Source organism: Notolepis coatsorum (genome assembly GCF_963971535.1).
Source record: "Notolepis coatsorum genome assembly, chromosome: 14".
Classification (NCBI taxonomy): domain Eukaryota; kingdom Metazoa; phylum Chordata; class Actinopteri; order Aulopiformes; family Paralepididae; genus Notolepis; species Notolepis coatsorum.
In genome coordinates, this window is record NC_140178.1 from 96728114 (window position 1) to 96749373 (window position 21260).

Genomic DNA, 21260 nt, shown 5'->3' on the forward strand with positions numbered 1-21260 from the left:
CACACACATGTGGAAACGTGGAAACAATTACTCACACTAACATAATACACTGGGTCTGCCAGTTAATCACTCAATTAGCAGATCATAGACCAGTTGTAACACATGCCCCAGTTTCAGGCAAATCAAAACAATCCAAATTAAGATTTAATGATGTAAAAACAGATTTACTCACAGGACACACATGCATGCAAGCGCACACACACACACACACACACACACACACACACACAAGAATGTCGTAATTTACTTCATACTGTACAATTCACTGATTGATTTTTACCATGAAAACAAGGCAGAAACAAGGTCATGATGTTTGCCAGATGGACAAATCAGCTTTTGCAACCTTTGAAATGCAGTCGATGTCGTCAAACACCAAATTATGAATGTACATGTGCAAACTGTCCTTTTCATAAACCCAAACTAAAAAAGAATAAAATAAAATAAAAGCACATGTATACATTGCATACCAGCCTTTCAAATTATTTAAACATACCAGATTTAAATGTGTCCCCTCCCCAGATCATGTGGTTAAGTTGCCAAAGTTCTGCAATGGGGTAGGCTGAATAAAACTCATATAGGTTAGTGTAAATATGAAGTAGATTTGGTTAGGTTACAGACTTCACAATCACCTGCAAAAATCAGCTTGTCCTGACTCCTGAGAGGAATGGTTTGTGAAGTACATGGGGTGAAGCCATACAGTACCTCTCTGACAGCGGGAGCCACTGGGTCACTTCCTGTTTTTATTGAACTGATGAAAGGCTAATCAAAACACATGGCTGGCCAGTTGCCACACACACACGCATGCCCCCCCCCCCCCCCCCCCCCCCCCCGCCCTCTATTTGGGGAAGCATACATTCATGCCCCCAAGGCCAGGAACAGACAAAGCATCTTTCTGAAGCGCTTGCAAGCGGCTTTTTCATTGTTCTCTGTGGAACGGCACGCTCTGGTGCTTTCACTGTCTACAACTGCCTTACACTGTAATCATAGTATTCATATTTATCTTAACTACTCACCTCACTATAGTCTACCCATTTACTCTGTATGATAGCATGTACAACAGTGCTGTATAGTGTATATACCGCATATACATTATATATTTACCGCATATATACACATATCCATATCTGTCTGATTATTCCTGCATATAATCCTCCTATATACCTACTTATACACCTGCACATAACCCATATAATTCTGTATGTATATATTATTGTTATATATATGTAACGCGGTAGTGATATCGTCACCTTAAACTTCGATGCCCAGAGGGAGTTTCGAACCCGTGGTCTGTCGCACCACGGGTCGAGCACAGACCACTATACCAAGAGGTGAATTCACTGCTTTGCAACGTGTCTATGTGTCTTTTTGAGGGTGAGAGTGAGTTTAACCCACAGCACCGCTACTCGCCCCAGTCACTTCACAACATCTGAAGTCCATCGTGACTGCGCTTTGCGGTACCATCCGTTAAATATATTGTGAGGTTTCTGTCCTTGCCTTCTCACTCGTTCTGTTCCTTTAACCACCCTCGCTTTGTTTTCATTCATTTTTTCTGTCAAGTATTTCAATTCCCTCGTTCACACGTTTCTCCCCGCTGACGTCATCTGAGACGTCGCTGATTGGTTCCCTCACTTCCCCACGCTTTTCAATCACATTCCCCAGCTGTCACTGCCTTTCAATCAATCGATCCCTCATTATTTATACCCCGTTTTCCCCACCCTAAGTTGTTGGTTCGTCTTGATTTGTCGCTGGATGTTTTTCCCCGTTGCTTCTGTTTCACTGTGCTATTCTCCAGGAAATTCCTAGAAGCCTTCGCTTGGATACCTGCTCCGTGGCGCGCGCTCGCCTCCACTGTTGTTCCTGTTCCTTTTACGCAGCTCGTCTGGGTGAGTTTTTCTAGATTGACTGTCTTGACCTATTTCCGATTTTCGTGTGTAACCTTTACACTGAAGTCTACCACCTTTTTGTCAGACAGTCACTCACCCAGCCTTTATCGTTTTTGCCCTTTCCTTATGGAATAATATTTTGGGATCTTCCACCTCCCACTGTGTATTTACACGAAGATATTGTTTCACATTTGGACTGTGTTTGGATTTTTGCTCACTGTGTATTTACACGAAGATATTGTTTCACATTTGGACTGTGTTTGGATTTTTGCTCACTGTGTGTTTACACGAAGATAGTATTTCACATTTGGACGTTGTTTGGATTTTGCTCACTGTGTGATTACATGAAGATATTTCACTTGGGCTGTTTTTGGAATATTGCACATCACTGTGTTGTTTAACACGAAGAATATAACACCCTGTCCTCCAGCTCGTTTTCAAGTCTGCTCTGTCACTGACCCGTTCCCTCTCTCCCTCTCTCGGTCTTGCACAACATCTGAGAGGTCCGCCGGGAGAGTCTGCAGAGCGGTACAGAGGTCTGCTCCTGCTTCCCAAGACTACCCTTCCGGGAGAAGCTGCAGAGCAGCAGAACTTTGCCCCTTGTTCATTGTACCTGTTCTTGTTGACCTGCTTTCCCTGTTTCACTTATTCTAGTCACCAAATAAACAAGCCCTTGTATTTGGCAACTCTGAATCCAACTCTCTTGTGTCGTTGCGTTTGGGGTCGGTGTCAAACCATAACATTACGAACCAACCATGACGACCCCAGCCGACACAGAGGGGGTCAGAACCGCACTTGCATATCAAGTCGAGTTGACCAGGGATCACGGTCTCCAACTTGAGCGGGCTGCGGCTGCGGTGCAGACCCTCAGGGACCAGGTCCTGCCTATGCAGGGTTCAATGGCCGCTATGGCGGGACAACAGTCCGAGATTCTCGCCCAGCTTAACTCGCTGGGCGACGCCGTTAATACTTTTCATCTCTCACACCCTTCAGGAACATTCCCCGCAGCCCCAGCAGATCTCGCACCTCGGGAACCCCTTCTCTCCGTCCCACGGCTGTTCGACGGTAATCCCGAGCAATGTGCCACATTCATCATGCAATGTGAGTTGGTTTTCCGTCATCAGCCAAGCCGTTTTTCTGCTCAGGGGTCCCGAGTGGCTTATATAACCAACCTACTTTCAGGCCATGCTGCCCAGTGGGTCACTTCCTCCTGGGCAATGGAAGCAGATTTTTTGTTCTCCTACCCAGACTTCGTGGCGGAGCTCCGCAGAGTGTTCCACCATCCAGCCCGAGGTCTGGACCCTGGAGCCCGGTTGGGGACCTTCCGACAAGGGAGCAGCAGGGTGACGGACTATGTCATGGAGTTTCGACTGGCGGCGGTGGAGAGTGGATGGAACGAACCTGCTCTTCGCCTAACCTTCATAAGGGGGCTCAGTGACGCAGTCCGGGACCAGCTCGCTACCAGGGAGGTGCCCGACTCCCTCGAGGAGCTGTTTAGCCTTGTCATCCGTATTGACGGACGCCTCCTGGAGAGAAGGCGCGAGAGGGCCCGACTGTCACCTCCTGAAGCACCCCGGACTCCTGGACGCCCCGTCCCCAACACTACTGAGGGTAACAGGCTTCCCCGTCCGGTGCGCGAGGAGGAACCCATGCAGCTGGGACGCTCTCATCTGAGCCAGGCGGAGCGTCAGGCAAGGCTCAGGTCCGGTCTCTGCCTCTACTGCGGAGGTGCGGGACACCGTATCGCCGACTGCCCTATCCGGCCAAAAGATCGGGCTCACCAAGACCCCGGGAGATCCTGGTGAGCCGTTTTTCCCATTCCCAGCGCCGCGCACCACCTGACCATCTGTTGAGCGTCACCCTGGCCTGGGGGGACCAACGTGCCACGGTGGAGGCCCTCATCGACTCTGGGGCAGACGAGAACTTCCTCGACTTCGAGTTTGCCACCCAAGCCAACATACCTCTTGAGGCCCTTGTGAGGCCCTTGGAGATCTTTTCGTTGGACCAACACCGCCTGGCCGACATCTCTCAACGGACCGGCCCAGTCTTGCTGACCATTGCTGGGAACCACGTAGAGAGGATCCAGTTCCTCATTACCCAATCCCCCCTTGTCCCGGTGGTCCTGGGTAGGCCCTGGCTCGCGCTGCACGAGCCCCACATCGCCTGGGCCTCCGGTACCATCAGGGGCTGGAGCTCCTCCTGTCACGCCCGCTGTCTACAGGCGGCGTCTTGTCCCCCGCCCCGGAGACCGGCTGGTGAGTTGCCCCCGGATCCCTCGTCCGTTCCTCCCGAGTACCACGACCTCATGGAGGTATTCAGTAAGACCAGGGCTCAGTCCCTTCCACCTCACCGCCCCTATGACTGCGCCATCAACCTCCGCCAAGGGGCTCCCCTTCCCGGCAGCCGCCTCTACAGTCTGACTGCCCCGGAGAAGAAGGCGATGGATCTCTACATCTCTGAGTCATTGGAAGCAGGACTCATTCGGCCTTCCTCCTCCCCGGTGGCGGCCGGGTTCTTCTTTGTTGGAAAGAAGGATGGGGACCTGCGACCCTGCATCGACTATCGTCAGCTCAACGAGATCACCATCAAGAACAAATACCCCCTACCTCTCATGAGCTCCACCTTCGAGCCACTGACCCAGGCCTCGTTCTTCACCAAGCTGGATCTCCGAAGTGCCTATCATCTTGTCCGTATCCGTGAGGGCGATGAATGGAAGACCGCCTTCAAGACCCCCAGGGGCCACTATGAGTACCTTGTGATGCCGTTCGGTCTCACCAACGCCCCGGCGGTATTCCAGGCACTCATGAACGATGTCCTCCGTGACATGCTGGAGGTGTTCGTGGTGGTGTACCTGGACGACATTCTTATCTTTTCCAGGACCCTCGAGGAACACATCCTGCATGTCCGCCGGGTGCTGGAGCGCCTCCTCCACAATCGGCTCTTCGTCAAGGCGGAGAAGTGCCGTTTCCACTCCAACTCCGTCGACTACCTGGGCTTCATCGTGGAGAAGGGCTTGACCCGAGCGGATCCTCGCAAGATCCAGGCTGTGGAGGATTGGCCGGAACCCACCACTCGGAAGGAGCTACAGAGTTTCCTCGGGTTCGCAAACTTCTACCGAAGGTTCATCCGGAACTACAGCCAAGTGGCGGAGCCTCTTACCAAGCTGACCTCCCCCGCTCTGCCGTTCGACTGGTCCCCAGCGGCATGCGCTGCGTTCCGCTCCCTCAAGAGAAGGTTCACTTCCGCTCCTATCCTGCTCCACCCTGACCCCAAGAGACAGTTCATCGTGGAGGTGGACGCCTCGGATTCTGGCCTGGGCGCTGTCCTATCCCAGCGTTCTCCTTCCGACCAGAAGGTACATCCTTGCGCCTTCTACTCGCGTCGCTTCCTCCCCGCCGAGAGGAACTACGACACCGGCAATCGGGAGCTACTGGCGGTCGTGGCGGCTCTGGAGGAGTGGCGTCATTGGCTAGAGGGTGCCGAGGAGCCTTTTACCATCTGGACGGACCACAAGAACCTAACGTTCATCCGCGCTTCCAGGCGCCTCAACGGTCGGCAGGCGAGATGGGCCAGTTTCCTCAGTCGGTTCGACTTCTCGCTGACCTTCCGCCCCGGTTCCCGCAACACGAAGGCCGACTCCCTGTCCCGGATGCACTCCAAGGGGGCTCCACCCTCTGAGGACCCATCTCCCATCATCCCGGAGGCCCGAGTGGTTGGAGCCATCACCTTGGGCATCGAGGGTGTGGTGAGGCGTGCCCTACGCTTCCAACGTGCTCCAAGCAACGTCCCTAGGAGCCGTCTCTTCGTCCCTGACTCTGTCCGGTCCCAGGTACTGCTGTGGGGCCATACCAGCCGGTTCGCCTGCCACCCAGGCGTCCATCGCACGTTCTCCTTCCTGGCTCGTCGTTTCTGGTGGCCCACCATGCGAAACGACGTCAAGGAGTTCGTATTGGCCTGCGCGGTCTGTGCCCGCAGCAAGGCCTCTCACCAGGCACCCTCCGGGCTCTTGCAGCCACTTCCCGTTCCAAGCCGTCCGTGGTCACATGTGGCGCTCGACTTCGTCACTGGACTACCCTCCTCCCAGGGGAACACCTGCCTTCTGACCGTGGTGGATCGATTCAGCAAGGGGGTCCACCTCGTGGCCCTCTCCAAGCTTCCCTCAGCAGCCGAGACGGCGGACCTCCTGACGCACCACGTGTTCCGCCTTCACGGTTTCCCCCAGGACATCGTCTCTGACCGGGGGCCCCAGTTCACCTCCCAGGTTTGGCGGGCTTTCTGCAAGGGATTGGGGGCAACGGTCAGTCTCTCCTCCGGCTACCATCCCCAGACAAACGGGCAGACGGAGAGGATGAACCAGAGCGTGGAGTCTGCTCTTCGGTGTGTGGCAGCCGAGAGGCCGGCATCCTGGAGTCGTTTCCTTCCCTGGGTTGAATACTCGATCAACTCAATGGTCAGTTCCGCCACCGGCCTCTCCCCCTTTGAGGCCTCCCTAGGCTACCAGCCCCCTCTTTTTCCCGCACTGGAGACGGAAGTGGCAGTTCCCTCCGTGCAGGTCCACCTCGACCGCTGCCGTCGCGTTTGGGAGATCACCAGGACCGCGCTGCTCCGGACATCTGAGCGCGCCTGTCGTGGTGCCGACCGGCGCCGGGTTCCCGCGCCGACTTACCGCCCTGGGCAGAGGGTGTGGCTCTCCGCGAAGGACCTCCCGCTACGGTCCTCGGCCAAGAAGCTCAACCCTCGCTTCGTCGGTCCTTTCGAGGTCCTGAAGGTACTCAGTCCGGCGGCCCTGCGCCTGAAGCTTCCTGCATCCATGCACATCCACCCCGTGTTCCATGTCTCCCGGGTTAAGCCCGTCTCCCTCAGTCCCCTTATGCCTCCGGCTCCTGATCCACCGCCTCCTGTGCTAGTGGATGGTCACCCCCAGTGGCAGGTCCGCCGGTTGATGGGCGTTCGTCGGCGGGGCCGGGGATTCCAATACCTGGTGGACTGGGAGGGTTACGGCCCTGAGGAGCGTAGCTGGGTCTCCCGGCAGCTCATCGTGGATCCCGGCTTGATCACCGACTTCCATCGGGCCCATCCTGACGAGCCGGGTCGGCCTGGTCGCCAGGCGGCTCCCGTTGAGGGGGGGGTACTGTGAGGTTTCTGTCCTTGCCTTCTCACTCGTTCTGTTCCTTTAACCACCCTCGCTTTGTTTTCATTCATTTTTTCTGTCAAGTATTTCAATTCCCTCGTTCACACGTTTCTCCCCGCTGACGTCATCTGAGACGTCGCTGATTGGTTCCCTCACTTCCCCACGCTTTTCAATCACATTCCCCAGCTGTCACTGCCTTTCAATCAATCGATCCCTCATTATTTATACCCCGTTTTCCCCACCCTAAGTTGTTGGTTCGTCTTGATTTGTCGCTGGATGTTTTTCCCCGTTGCTTCTGTTTCACTGTGCTATTCTCCAGGAAATTCCTAGAAGCCTTCGCTTGGATACCTGCTCCGTGGCGCGCGCTCGCCTCCACTGTTGTTCCTGTTCCTTTTACGCAGCTCGTCTGGGTGAGTTTTTCTAGATTGACTGTCTTGACCTATTTCCGATTTTCGTGTGTAACCTTTACACTGAAGTCTACCACCTTTTTGTCAGACAGTCACTCACCCAGCCTTTATCGTTTTTGCCCTTTCCTTATGGAATAATATTTTGGGATCTTCCACCTCCCACTGTGTATTTACACGAAGATATTGTTTCACATTTGGACTGTGTTTGGATTTTTGCTCACTGTGTATTTACACGAAGATATTGTTTCACATTTGGACTGTGTTTGGATTTTTGCTCACTGTGTGTTTACACGAAGATAGTATTTCACATTTGGACGTTGTTTGGATTTTGCTCACTGTGTGATTACATGAAGATATTTCACTTGGGCTGTTTTTGGAATATTGCACATCACTGTGTTGTTTAACACGAAGAATATAACACCCTGTCCTCCAGCTCGTTTTCAAGTCTGCTCTGTCACTGACCCGTTCCCTCTCTCCCTCTCTCGGTCTTGCACAACATCTGAGAGGTCCGCCGGGAGAGTCTGCAGAGCGGTACAGAGGTCTGCTCCTGCTTCCCAAGACTACCCTTCCGGGAGAAGCTGCAGAGCAGCAGAACTTTGCCCCTTGTTCATTGTACCTGTTCTTGTTGACCTGCTTTCCCTGTTTCACTTATTCTAGTCACCAAATAAACAAGCCCTTGTATTTGGCAACTCTGAATCCAACTCTCTTGTGTCGTTGCGTTTGGGGTCGGTGTCAAACCATAACATATATATTGTGGCAGATATCATCCCCCGTCCTATGGCTACGTGGAGGTAGGGAGATACTACTACCACGGGCAGAGGAGAGTTAATTAGGGAGTTGATTAGGACTGATGGAACACACCTGTGCACCACGTGATCACCCACATCCCACACACACACACACACACACACACACACAGAGACACCCATAGCTTAAAGCCTGAGGAGAGACAGAGAAAGGTGGAGTGGAGGTGAGGAAGGAGCAGAGATTGTAGAGAGAGAGTGGCATACTGAGTTTGTGAGGTGAGAGGTAGTTGGAAGGAGAGGTGAAAGCGAGAAGGTGTTCATGGTACTTGTTACAAAGGATCAGATTAAACCGAATATATATATTTATTTATTGATATATATTGCATAGTATTTGTATATCGTTTGATATCCCTTGTATATTCCTTGTACATATACACGGAATATCCCTTTAGTCCAGCCCATAATATTTCATTCTCCTATTGGACAGCGGTCCACCGGCGCCAGGGACCGGCCCCCGGAGCCAAGTTCAAAGTCACCGACACGACATGTCTGTACTTGCCCCGGCCCTGCCCAGGGATACGGCGACAGAAATGAGAGTGGCACTATTTGTGCACCGTGCGTATAAATACGGCGCAGGTGAATGTAGAAGCGCCTTAGCCCCTTACCTCCGTACCCTTCGTCCTTTTAGCATGTTACCGATAAGTTGAAGCCTCACCCACGATACAACGTGCGGTGAAGTATGGCCTGTTTGGTCTCAGAATAGAGCATCGAGACCGCGTGCGAATTAGTAACTGAATTGTCAGAGTTTGGCGCTATACCGTCGAGTGCGACATATTTCTATTAAGTCTTTAATAGTCTATTTGTGTATAGTGTATCGTGCGGTTAGAATTCTATAGTGACCAGCATCTCCAACGCTTTCTCGTATTAGCTAGAGTTCTTATCCAGGCTGGGCCGACCGCATGGCGCTTTCACCCGAGGAGACCTAGGCGAGAACCGTATGGACATGTACACTGGATTAATCTACCCGACGACTACATAGCCTTTGCGGCTGGAATATATTTGCTTTGGTCCTATGATTTATGGAGCGGATAATCGCAGACGCCTGCACGTGTTGGATTTACCCCGAGAGGAGTCAAGTCGAGTCGGCGCTCAGAGAGCCTGAGGCCGCCTAGCTTTCTTCACTGTAGAGCTACAGTCTACAAGAGAACCAAGCTGTATTCGTCTGTGGATCAAGAGACTACTGCACCGGCTTCTGTACCTGAAGTCTCCCTAGTCATCGTTGACCAGATGTCCTACTACCGACAGATCTTCTACCCCCTTGCTGGCTTACAACCAGTGGGAACCCCTTCCAGTATCTCCCGCTATTACTAGTGTACCATAGATATAATTCCCTAAGATTCAGGTTGTATAATTACCTCCTGCGTAACCAGAGAATGGACATTCGTTATTGATTTGCCTACGCATACTCCTTTGCCTTACAAGTGCATTCAAAGAATAATGTAAAGTATCCTATGTACCTTTTGCTCCATTAAATACTTGATTAATACCTTTGACTGGAACCGATTTCATTGTGGGAAGTGTTCATCATATTCATATATCGTGTACTGTATGGCCAGTAATTAAAGTACATAAAGCAGTAGTGGTTTAATGATACCATACTTATCAATACAGTCAGGGAATTGTACCCCTCAGTTACAATTGGTCCTTCGAGCCGGAGAATAACTAGTGTAATATTAATATAGTGGTATTAATATTGAAATGGCCTATGATGAACACTCCACAAAACGGTCCTCCTAAAGTAGATCGCCCGCAGCGTAGACGGCAGCCACCTCAGTACTTAGAGGATTACGTTGCCAGTATACTACCTAGCCTTCTACAGACGGTAAACGCGGAAAAAGTAGAAAGTAAAATTATGTCCGACCCTATCAACCAGGCTACCCCGCCAACAGAGGCCCTAGTGGGTTCTAATGTAACTGACCAAGCTCACGGTAGGGAACTGACACGACTTTACCCCCCGCCAAGACCGAAGAAGTAGTCCCCGGAGAGCTCCAGGAGAAAGACAACCCTCCAGAGATGGAACTCTGCCCGGTACAAGAAGAGGAGAGCGCCCAGGAGATAGAGCTCCAGGACTCCCCGCAGGAGAACGCATCTCCAACGAGTACTGCCAGGAGCGGATCACCTCAACCAGCGTCTTCCCCCAGCGAGGCGGACAAGATGCTGGCACAGGCGTTCCTCGAAGATCGTATACGTCTAGAGATTAGACGCCTTCAGACGGAAGAGAATATGGTAAGAGACCGGGCCGAGGCAGAGCGCGCCGCCGCCGAAGCCCAGCGCGCCGCTGCCGGTGCCCAAAGAGAAGCAGAGCGCGCCGCCGCCGAAGCCCAGCGCGCCGCTGCCGGTGCCCAAAGAGAAGCAGAGCGCGACATCGCTCTCACCAAGCGCGAAGCCGAGCGCGACCGATTACAAGCGCAGATAATGGAGCAGCTGATCGCCAGGGCGACACCCCCTCCCTCCGCACGGGGTTCCAGGGCCTCGTCAAGACACGGGTCAAGGGCACCCTCCCCTAACCGATCAAGCGACCCTGAGCCCGACCACCAGAGAGAGCCTATACCCCCCTCCGAACTCCTTCCCCGACCGGTCCCAGTGAGACCCAGCTACAAGGAAGGAACGGTATACACCGCGGAGAGGCTAAATAGACGACTACAGGATCTAGAGGACCTGCCAGAGGAAGAAGAAGAGGGAGAGGAGGAGAGTCAAGCCCGACAGCAGTACAGTACTCCACAGGACCAGGAGGTCCAGTACAGCCCAGGCTCTACCCCCGCGGCTCTGCGCTACAGACCCCCGACTCAATTCACGGGTGAGATTGACGCACGACCAGTCCCGAGGAATAGCACCTGGATACGCGGGCCATGGTACCCTGCCGGTACCAGCCCACCGAGAGGTGTAAGAGGAGACTCGCCTAGGAGGCCTCTCTTCCAACGCTCACCGATGTGTCAGCCATCTACGGCATCATACATTGGCACACCGACGTTTCCAGACTTCACCCATGAGAACAGAGCACAGTACACGGAGCTACGGATGTGCTTAGAGACAATGATGGCTGATGTAGCTGATGAACGCCACAAGTATGCTATCCTATTGAAGCACCTCAAGGTGCCCCGAGCGCACAATATAGCGCTGGCCTATGCCACCTCTACTACCCCATACACAGCGGCTCTAGCAGCACTCGACCAAAGATATGGACGCATATGGGACTACGTAATACAAGAGATAAGGCATATTGACCGCCTACCCCCAGCAACAGACAATCGCTCACTAGACAACCTGTCTATCAAGGTACAATCCCTGGTAGGGATGCTGGGGGCGCAACGAGAAAAGGGTATGCACGAACTATACGCAAACTCTAATGTCGAGAGGATTTTAGAGAAGCTTCCGCCCGCCCGACAAGAGCGCTTCAGGCGGCAAAGAGACCACCGTGATCCTAACGGTCCCGAGCCATCCCTCCTAGACCTAGCCGACTTCCTGGCGAGAGAAGTCAGCAGCCTGCGATTGGATACGTTCGTGCGGAGCACACCAAGCTCCAGAGAGGGACCTAGGAGAGCAAACGATGGCCGAAGATTGGTGACTGTCATGCACCAATCAGAACCAGTACCGAGCAGCAAGAACCACAGTACCCCCTTGATGAAAGAGAAGTGGAAGATGGTGTGCCCGTACTGCGAGAAAGAACACTGGTTGTCACAATGTGACACATTCAAGAAGATGACCGCCGATGAAGTGGGTCAATGGATAAAGTCCAACCGACGCTGTTACCGATGTGCGCGCAGTCACATGGCAGCCGAGTGCCGCTTAAAGAAGAGGTGTAGTCGGTGTGACGGAGCCCACCTAGATGTCCTACACGACAGTAACAGAAGAAAGCCTGCACCCTCAAGCAGCACAAAGGCAAGTGTTATGTACATTGACCCCGCCAGCAGCGGGGGCGCCCGAGTGGGGCTGCGGGGGAGCGAAAACCAGATGACGATTCGGACAATAAGAAGAGATCTAAAGACGATAAAGGGCGAGAATGTCTCCTTCACTATCGCAGCAAGCGGGCAGCCAGAGAGACGGTATAGGATTACTAATGCTTTCACCAGCCAAGAAATAGGCCTGTCGCAGTACACCTACCCCATCTCCAAGCTGATGGATAAATATGTGCACCTGCGTCAACTACCTATCCCGCTCATAGACGGTGCCACCCCGACCCTGCTGATAGGCTCCGACCATGCAGACCTCATAGTCCCGATAGACCGGGTCCACACAGGGCCCAGAGGCTGTCCTGCAGCAGTCGAGACCCGCCTAGGATGGACATTACAAGGCCCCCTCGCTAAGTCTCTTAACCGAACAGCAGCCACTAGCTGCCTCCACTCCAGAGTGACAGAAGAAGACACCACCCTCCTACAGCATGTCGAGAGGCTATGGACACTAGAGACAATGCCCTTTAAGAACGAAAAGAAAGACATTCGTTCCAAGGAAGACATTTACGCCATAGCACTCCTCGAGCAAGGGACAAAGAGAGTCAAAGTCAACGGAGTGATGAGATACGCAACTCCACTCTTGAGGCGAGAGGGTATGCCCACCTTCCACGCCCCAAAAGAAGCGACGGAGCGGTATCTATTGAACACAGAGCGGCGCCTAGCCAGAGACCCCGCTCAAGAGACTGTGTACCACGCTGAGATTAACAAGCTAATCACAGCGGGACACATAAAGAAAATTGACATTAAAGAGGCCGATCAGACGACCGAATCATGGTACGTGGCGCACCACAAAGTCCACCACAACGGCAAGGATCGTATTGTGTTCAACTGCAGCTACCAGATCGGATCACAAAATCTGAATAAAGAGCTCTTGCCCGGCCCAACACTCGGCCCCTCCCTACTAGGCGTGTTACTACGTTTCCGCCAGGACAAGGTAGCCATCAGCGGCGACATCAAAGGGATGTTCCTGCAGGTGAGACTAGTGGAGGAGGACAAGCCCCTGCTGTGGTTCCTATGGAGAGAGAGGATCGGGGATGAGCAACCAGCCATCTATCAATGGGAAGTCCTCCCTTTCGGAACCACATGCAGCCCATGCTGTGCTACGTTTGCACTGCAAAAACACGTCGCTGAGGACCCAGCAGCTGATGAAGAGGTCCGAAAAAGTGTAGAAAATAGTTAACTGTCTGCAAAGCGTCTCGACGCCAGAAGAAGCCGAGGCCCTTCTACTCAAGCTCCGCGCCTCCCTGATCAAAGGCGGCTTTGATCTCAGGCAGTGGGCCAGCAGCGACCCGCAAGTATTGCGCAGCCTCTCCCCCGAGGACAAGGCAGCAAGCAGCGAGACCTGGATGGCGACCATCCCAGGAGAAGCCCAAGAAATGACATTAGGACTAGTCTGGCGCTTCAAAACAGACTCGCTCCATTATAAACACACACCCCTGACCAAGGAGCAGGGAAGGTCGACTGCACTACCGACCACCAGACGGAGTGTATACAGAACACTCGCCAGACAATATGACCCGTTGGGATGTATTCTACCTTACACCACCAGGGCAAAGATGATTGTAAGAGCGTTATGGGACAAGGACCAGGGCTGGGACGACCCCATACCCGAACACCTTGCATCCACATGGAGAGAGTGGGAGACGGAACTCAGCTCACTCCCAGGTGTTAACATACACCGCAGCTACTTCCCACCCACAGTGAGGCCGGAGACGTGCCAGATGGACCTGCACGTCTTCAGCGACGCCTCCGAAGTAGCCTACGGCTCGGTGGCCTACTTGCGTGCCCGAGAGGAGGGAGGAGAAATACATACTGCTTTCATCCTGGCTCGCTCAAGAATAGCCCCACGAAAGCAACAATCTATCCCGCGTCTAGAGCTCTGCGCAGCCCTAGCAGGAGCGCACCTCGCCACGTTAATCCAACGTGAACTCACCATTCCGGTGCAAAGAACAATCTTGTGGTCAGACTCCACGACAGTACTCACATGGATCCGGTCTGATTCGTGCAGATACAAGGTCTTCGTGGGGGTCAGAGTCACAGAGATTCAAGAGTTAACAGAAGTAGCAAGCTGGAGGTATGTGGACACAATACACAACCCAGCTGACGTCATCACCCGGGGAATGTCCCTGGATGACCTCACCCGTCACAACCCATACAGTGACGGACCAGAGTTTCTCAAGCTCCCGGAAGAAGAGTGGCCTACACCCACCCCACGGGAGGCGAGTAAAGAGGAGGCCGAAAACAAGAAATCTGTGTTCTGTGGATTGAACACACTCGTCTCCACAGACCCCGACATAGACGATTGCCTCACCCTAGAGAGTGCGCAGCTAAAGACATTTCTGTGGCACCACCCAGAGGTTCAGCCCACTACTGACATTTCAGCAGCTGACTACGAAGAAGCAGAACTTCTTCTACTACAAGGAGCCCAGAGAGACTCGTTCCCCGATGAGCTAGACTGTCTACAGGGAGCAAAGCCCGTCCCATCAGACAGCAGACTGCTCCACCTAGCACCCGACAGCTCATCGGGGAACGAGTCTCATCAGAGTGGGTGGTCGTCTGCGGAGAGCCCCAGACTTACCGGATGACGTCAAGTACCCGATAGTCTTGAACAGCCGACACAAGGTCACAGAGCTGATCATAAAGAAATACGACGAGGATGTGCACCACGCAGGGGCAGAGAGAGTCTTCGCGGAGATCAGACGTCGTTATTGGATACTGCAAGGGAGAGAAGCAGTGCGGCGCTTCCAGCGAACCTGTCTAGACTGTCGTAAGTGGCGAGCGCAGCCCAGTATACCCCGGATGGCTGACCTACCTCCCTGTCGCCTCCGACTCGGCGACAAGCCTTTTCACTCCACCGGTATGGACTGTTTCGGCCCGCTGTATATAAAGAAAGGAAGAGGAACCGAGAAGCGGTGGGGTATTGTATTCAAATGCATGACCACCCGAGCGATACATATAGAACTCCTTCCAACCATGAGCACAGACTCATTCCTCATGGCCTTCCGAAGATTCACATCGCGGAAAGGCAAACCATCTATATTGTTGTCTGATCACGGGACAAACTTCAAAGGCGGAGAAAGAGAGCTGAGAGAGAGCTTCCAAGCTATGGGCCCAGAACTTAAGACCCACCTCGCTCCATCCCAGATTGACTTCCAGTTTAATCCCCCGAACGCACCTCACTTCGGTGGAACTTGGGAACGAGAAGTACGTTCAATAAAGACAGCCCTGTACGCCGTGCTTGGGGCCCAGACCGTGGCGGAAGAAGTCCTAATGACAGTCCTCACGGAGATCGAGGGAGTATTGAACTCAAAGCCCCTCGGTTACGTCTCAAGTGATGTAGCAGATGTCGACCCAGTCACCCCCAACACACTCTTGATGGGGCGGCTGGACCCCGCGCTACCACAGACAATGTACAGGCCTGAAGAAGCGAACGGCCGAAGAATGTTGAGGTACAGTCAAGTATTGGCTGACAAGTTTTGGAACAGCTTCCTACTCCACTACCTACCGTCTCTACAGACCCGCCAGAAATGGGTAAAAGAGAGAGACAATTTGACAGAAGGAACAGTCGTCATGATTATCGACCAGTCACTACCCCGAGCTATGTGGCCGGCTGGCCGCGTAAGCAAAGTGATCACCGGTGCCGACGGAAGGGTCCGAGCAGCCGAAGTGCTCGTCCAAGGGCGGACCTACACCCGACCCGTGGCGAGGCTAATAGAACTGCCAAGGCTCCCCGATACTATCGATGACGACCATGACCCCATGACTTTGTGAACTGACAGACCCTCACAGCAGACATTGAGTAGTGGACAGTGCGGTTAATCTGTCTCTGCTTAGCTAATTAGGTGGGACTAATTTGGGGGCGGCTGTTACAAAGGATCAGATTAAACCGAATATATATATTTATTTATTGATATATATTGCATAGTATTTGTATATCGTTTGATATCCCTTGTATATTCCTTGTACATATACACGGAATATCCCTTTAGTCCAGCCCATAATATTTCATTCTCCTATTGGACAGCGGTCCACCGGCGCCAGGGACCGGCCCCCGGAGCCAAGTTCAAAGTCACCGACACGACATGTCTGTACTTGCCCCGGCCCTGCCCAGGGATACGGCGACAGAAATGAGAGTGGCACTATTTGTGCACCGTGCGTATAAATACGGCGCAGGTGAATGTAGAAGCGCCTTAGCCCCTTACCTCCGTACCCTTCGTCCTTTTAGCATGTTACCGATAAGTTGAAGCCTCACCCACGATACAACATGCGGTGAAGTATGGCCTGTTTGGCCTCAGAATAGAGCATCGAGACCGCATGCGAATTAGTAACTGAATTGTCAGAGTTTGGCGCTATACCGTCGAGTGCGACATATTTCTATTAAGTCTTTAATAGTCTATTTGTGTATAGTGTATCGTGCGGTTAGAATTCTATAGTGACCAGCATCTCCAACGCTTTCTCGTATTAGCTAGAGTTCTTATCCAGGCTGGGCCGACCGCATGGCGCTTTCACCCGAGGAGACCTAGGCGAGAACCGTATGGACATGTACACTGGATTAATCTACCCGACGACTACATAGCCTTTGCGGCTGGAATATATTTGCTTTGGTCCTATGATTTATGGAGCGGATAATCGCCGACGCCTGCACGTGTTGGATTTACCCCGAGAGGAGTCAAGTCGAGTCGGCGCTCAGAGAGCCTGAGGCCGCCTAGCTTTCTTCACTGTAGAGCTACAGTCTACAAGAGAACCAAGCTGTATTCGTCTGTGGATCAAGAGACTACTGCACCGGCTTCTGTACCTGAAGTCTCCCTAGTCATCGTTGACCAGATGTCCTACTACAGACAGATCTTCTACCCCCTTGCTGGCTTACAACCAGTGGGAACCCCTTCCAGTATCTCCCGCTATTACTAGTGTACCATAGATATAATTCCCTAAGATTCAGGTTGTATAATTACCTCCTGCGTAACCAGAGAATGGACATTCGTTATTGATTTGCCTACGCATACTCCTTTGCCTTACAAGTGCATTCAAAGAATAATGTAAAGTATCCTATGTACCTTTTGCTCCATTAAATACTTGATTAATACCTTTGACTGGAACCGATTTCATTGTGGGAAGTGTTCATCATATTCATATATCATGTACTGTATGGCCAGTAATTAAAGTACATAAAGCGGTAGTGGTTTAATGATACCATACTTATCAATACAGTCAGGGAATTGTACCCCTCAGTTACAGTACTAGACCCTGGACTGGCTGAGATACCCCGTTGTGAAACTGACCCTGGACCGGACGACAAACCCTGAGTTATTCGACTACTCTATTGCCCATTGGATTTTGTTCTAATAAACAATAAATATCATTTATTTATTGAAATTGTGCTTGTGTTGAAATTGGATTTGGTTGTTTTGGTCCGTGTCCAGCCTGAACACCACCAGGCTTGTCACATTTGATGGAGAATGCGGGTAGCATTATTTGGGCAAAAACTAACTAACACAAACAAAAAGTATCACAAGAGCAATGGCAACACCAGTCGATGTCAAGGCATTGTTCCAAGAGTGGGCACGCTACAGCGAAACTCAGCAAAAGTTGAATCAGCAACGTCATGAGGAAGCAATGCGTGAGACCCAGGCACGCCATGACACAATACTGAATGAGACACGGGAGACCGCGGAGAAATGGAGATTAGAAGCGCTCGATTCACTACTCCGCGCAGAGACCCACAGAGCTGATAGGCAGACGGACAATATCAACCCTGGCCGTTTCCTGGTCAAACTAAATAGTGATGGTGACATTGAAAGCTACTTATTGGCGTTTGAACGCACCGCTGAACGGGAACACTGGCCAGTAGAACAATGGGTTAGTTTGTTGGCCCCATTCTTATCAGGGCTAGCCCAGACAGTGTATCATGACACCGCCCCACTGGAGGATACGACTTAAGATTGTCTAAAAAAAAAAAAATACTGCGACGTTCAGGGATTACGTTCCTCACTTGCTCTCAGCGGTATCATGATTGGTCATATGATGGGACCTTGTGCCCCAGAGAACAACAACATGACTTGTTACGGCTAGTGAACAACTGGCTATTAGCGGAGCCCCAGAACATTTCACCAATCGAACGAATGGCAATGGATAGATATTTACGTGCCCTACCTGCGGACGCATGTAAAACCATTAATCAAACAAAACCAAAATGTTTTGACGAGGTCGTAGAGGGAGAGAGTATCAGCCCCGAAAACCGGGCCCCCCAACCAGCTGAAAGAGAAGGTTAAGAGACCCGAAACAACCCCGCTACCTCAACCCCGCCCCATACACCCGACAAGCTGTAGTGTGTAATGAAAGAAGCCGATGCTTCAATTGTGGCGAGGAGGGCCACATTTCCCGAGATTGTACATAGGAATGATGTGTCAATGCCCTCAGCATCTGAACCACACCCGCCCTGACCGTGTGCACTTGCAACCGCCTGTTGGGCAGAGGAAACAAACGTCTCCACTCTCACACCAGTAAGAGCTAATCACCCACGCCTCCATTCAGAGACCAGAATAATTTTTTGTTTAAAATTACCCATCTACGCACCTCAGTATATCATCCCCAGACAGATGGGTTAGTCGAGCGGTTCAACCGTACCCTGAAAAGCATGCTAAAGAAGGTAATGGAGGCGGATGGGAGGAACTGGGACCAGCTTCTCCCCTACTTGATGTTCTCCATTCGGGAGGTTCCCCAGGCCTCCACAGGATTATCCCCCTTTGAACTTTTATATGGGAGAAGGCCTAGAGGGATGTTAGATATGGAAGCCTGGGAACACCAGCCGTCACCGCACAGGAGTTTGGTGGATCATGTGGAAGAGGTACAGGAGCGGATGGCCACCTTGTGGTCCCTGGTAAGAGACCACATGTCCAAAGCCCAGCAGGCCCAAGCCAGGGTCTATAACCGGGGCACTGAACCCCGAGAATTTCAGTCAAGGGATAGAGTGTTAGTATTGGTTCCCACCTCTGAGTGTAAGTTTCTAGCCAAGTGGCACGGACCATATGAAATTGGGCAAAAATACCACAGTTTCACAGTATATCACGTGTATTTTATTACAGTGCACAAACACACACAATCAGCTTTTCTGTAAGTGTTATTTATGAATGTGTGAAGACTGTCTGTATTACACACAGAGGGAACTGTCTGACCACTTTCAAACTAAGTACAGAATAAAAAATGTACTTTCATGATTATGAATATGTAGGCTACATGTCAAAAGGGCAATATGTTTTGTTAATGTAATCTACTTGCACCTATGTATGTTATATAGCCTTGTATTATTCTTACTGGATTAAACATACATTTAAACAATTAATCTTTTGTGGTGGATAAACGTAATTCACCCACGGAACTATGTGTTGGGGATAAGGTTTCCACATGGACCATAATATTGTTTGTTACTTTCCTGTTGGCAAACAAGTTCCTGTTAGCTAGCAAGTAACAGTGTTGACATTGATTGGATGTTTCATAAACGTTTAGCGTTGTCTTTCGACACCCCGCCTCAGTCTCCTATCCTACAGCACTACACTTTCATGATGGAATATGGATATGGAACGGAACGTAGGGCAATCTCGCTAATGTTAGTTGACCAAAATCAATTGACAACATATCACCAGTACTACTAGCTAGGTGGCTAACTAGCTAACATTAGCTAGCGCCTGTCAAAATGCATTTAGTATGACCGTTACGTTATTTATATTTGACATTAGCTATTTATGGGTGGAATATTCTGATTCTAGTTCAATAGATCAGTCACATCAAACTGTTTATTTTTGTATAGCTATGGTAACGAATATGCTAATGAAGCGTATAGCCTACCGTCTGAACGTAATATTAGTGGTATTGACACCGCAACTTTTTCAAACCGCGGTAAACCGTGGAACCGGTAACCGGCCCATGTCTAGGAACAAGTAAACAAAACGTGAGTCACTTTTATTTAAATTTCAGTGTGTTCAAACCTCTAACTCTATTACATTAGCACTCAGAGTGATTCTTCCCCTGTTGTGGAAGAAAGTTCAGAATGTTTCCTTTCAAAAGAGACCAGACTCATGCATGTGCTATAAGTGGTTCAAGTAATAAATCGCATAAGGGGTTAGTCAAGATCATATTTAAAAAGATTTGTATTTTACTGATCAAAGAATAAATGCTGCAAAAATAGACAGTTCAGTATAGAATATTCCAGAGAATAGAGCACCCGTGTCAGCTTGGCCTTCAGCCTGTTTTGATCTTTGTTTTGTTCTACATGTTTCAGCACCCTCCACGATACCTCCTACAACACTCTCTCTCAACCAACTCCTACTCCACGCTCTGCTCCACTGGGTACTTTCTAAGAGCTCTTTCTATCCACCATTTAATCCACCATAGCACACTTATTCACCATTTAAGGGCGTTTCTCTCTGGAATAAAGTCTACCGTACCTTCCCCTTTAACCTTTTCCACCAAATCTCTACTACATCCCTCAGCAAATTCATCCCATTTTGATTCACTGAAGTCCCTAGACCTCCACTAGCAGAGACTGCCAAACCATAATCACATTGGGAAGTGGTCACTTCGTATTGTATATCTGTCCTTATACAATGGGTAGCTCAAATCAAGCAATCTGATTAGTCCATAGCCTTGGTATAATGAGCATATACTCACAGATATGATTCTAGTTCCGTTTCACAAGTCAGTATCACTCCGCGTCTGAGGAAAAAGAAAACATTAGCCTAACGTTACTGTGGTGTGGGGATGGCTGGTTTAACCAGTCACACCTGCTCTGGGTCAAGCTAGTCAGATCTGGGAGCAGGCGTGGCTGCACACCTGTTGCACAACAACTGCCATCCTGAGGCTGTATGTTGCCACAAGGTTGTACTGACAAAGTTAAGCAAGATTGTAAAATGCTGCAAGGTTCATTCACAGAGCAGATGGCATGGATAATAGAACGTGGAGGTGTGATGAGAAAGATAATCCAGATATGAGCTTAAAACAAACTTTTGTTTTTTACTTACATTTTTATTGAATAAAAAATGATAAAACAGTGAAACACCCTGAAAGTTACATTCTAGTCCCACAGAGCT

General features: G+C 50.9%; 1 protein-coding gene across 1 annotated transcript in view; it reads right to left on the reverse strand.

Annotated features, from left to right (window-relative positions):
• The window catches only part of LOC311241244 (cytosolic phospholipase A2 gamma-like), a 75167-nt gene extending 54236 nt beyond the window's left edge, over positions 1 to 20931 (reverse strand). Inside the window, exon 1 of the mRNA XM_084330003.1 lies at positions 20842 to 20931. The gene's annotated coding sequence lies outside the window, so the exon portion shown is untranslated. The remainder of the gene's footprint in view (positions 1 to 20841) is intronic.
• Between the last annotated feature and the right edge of the window lie 329 nt (positions 20932 to 21260).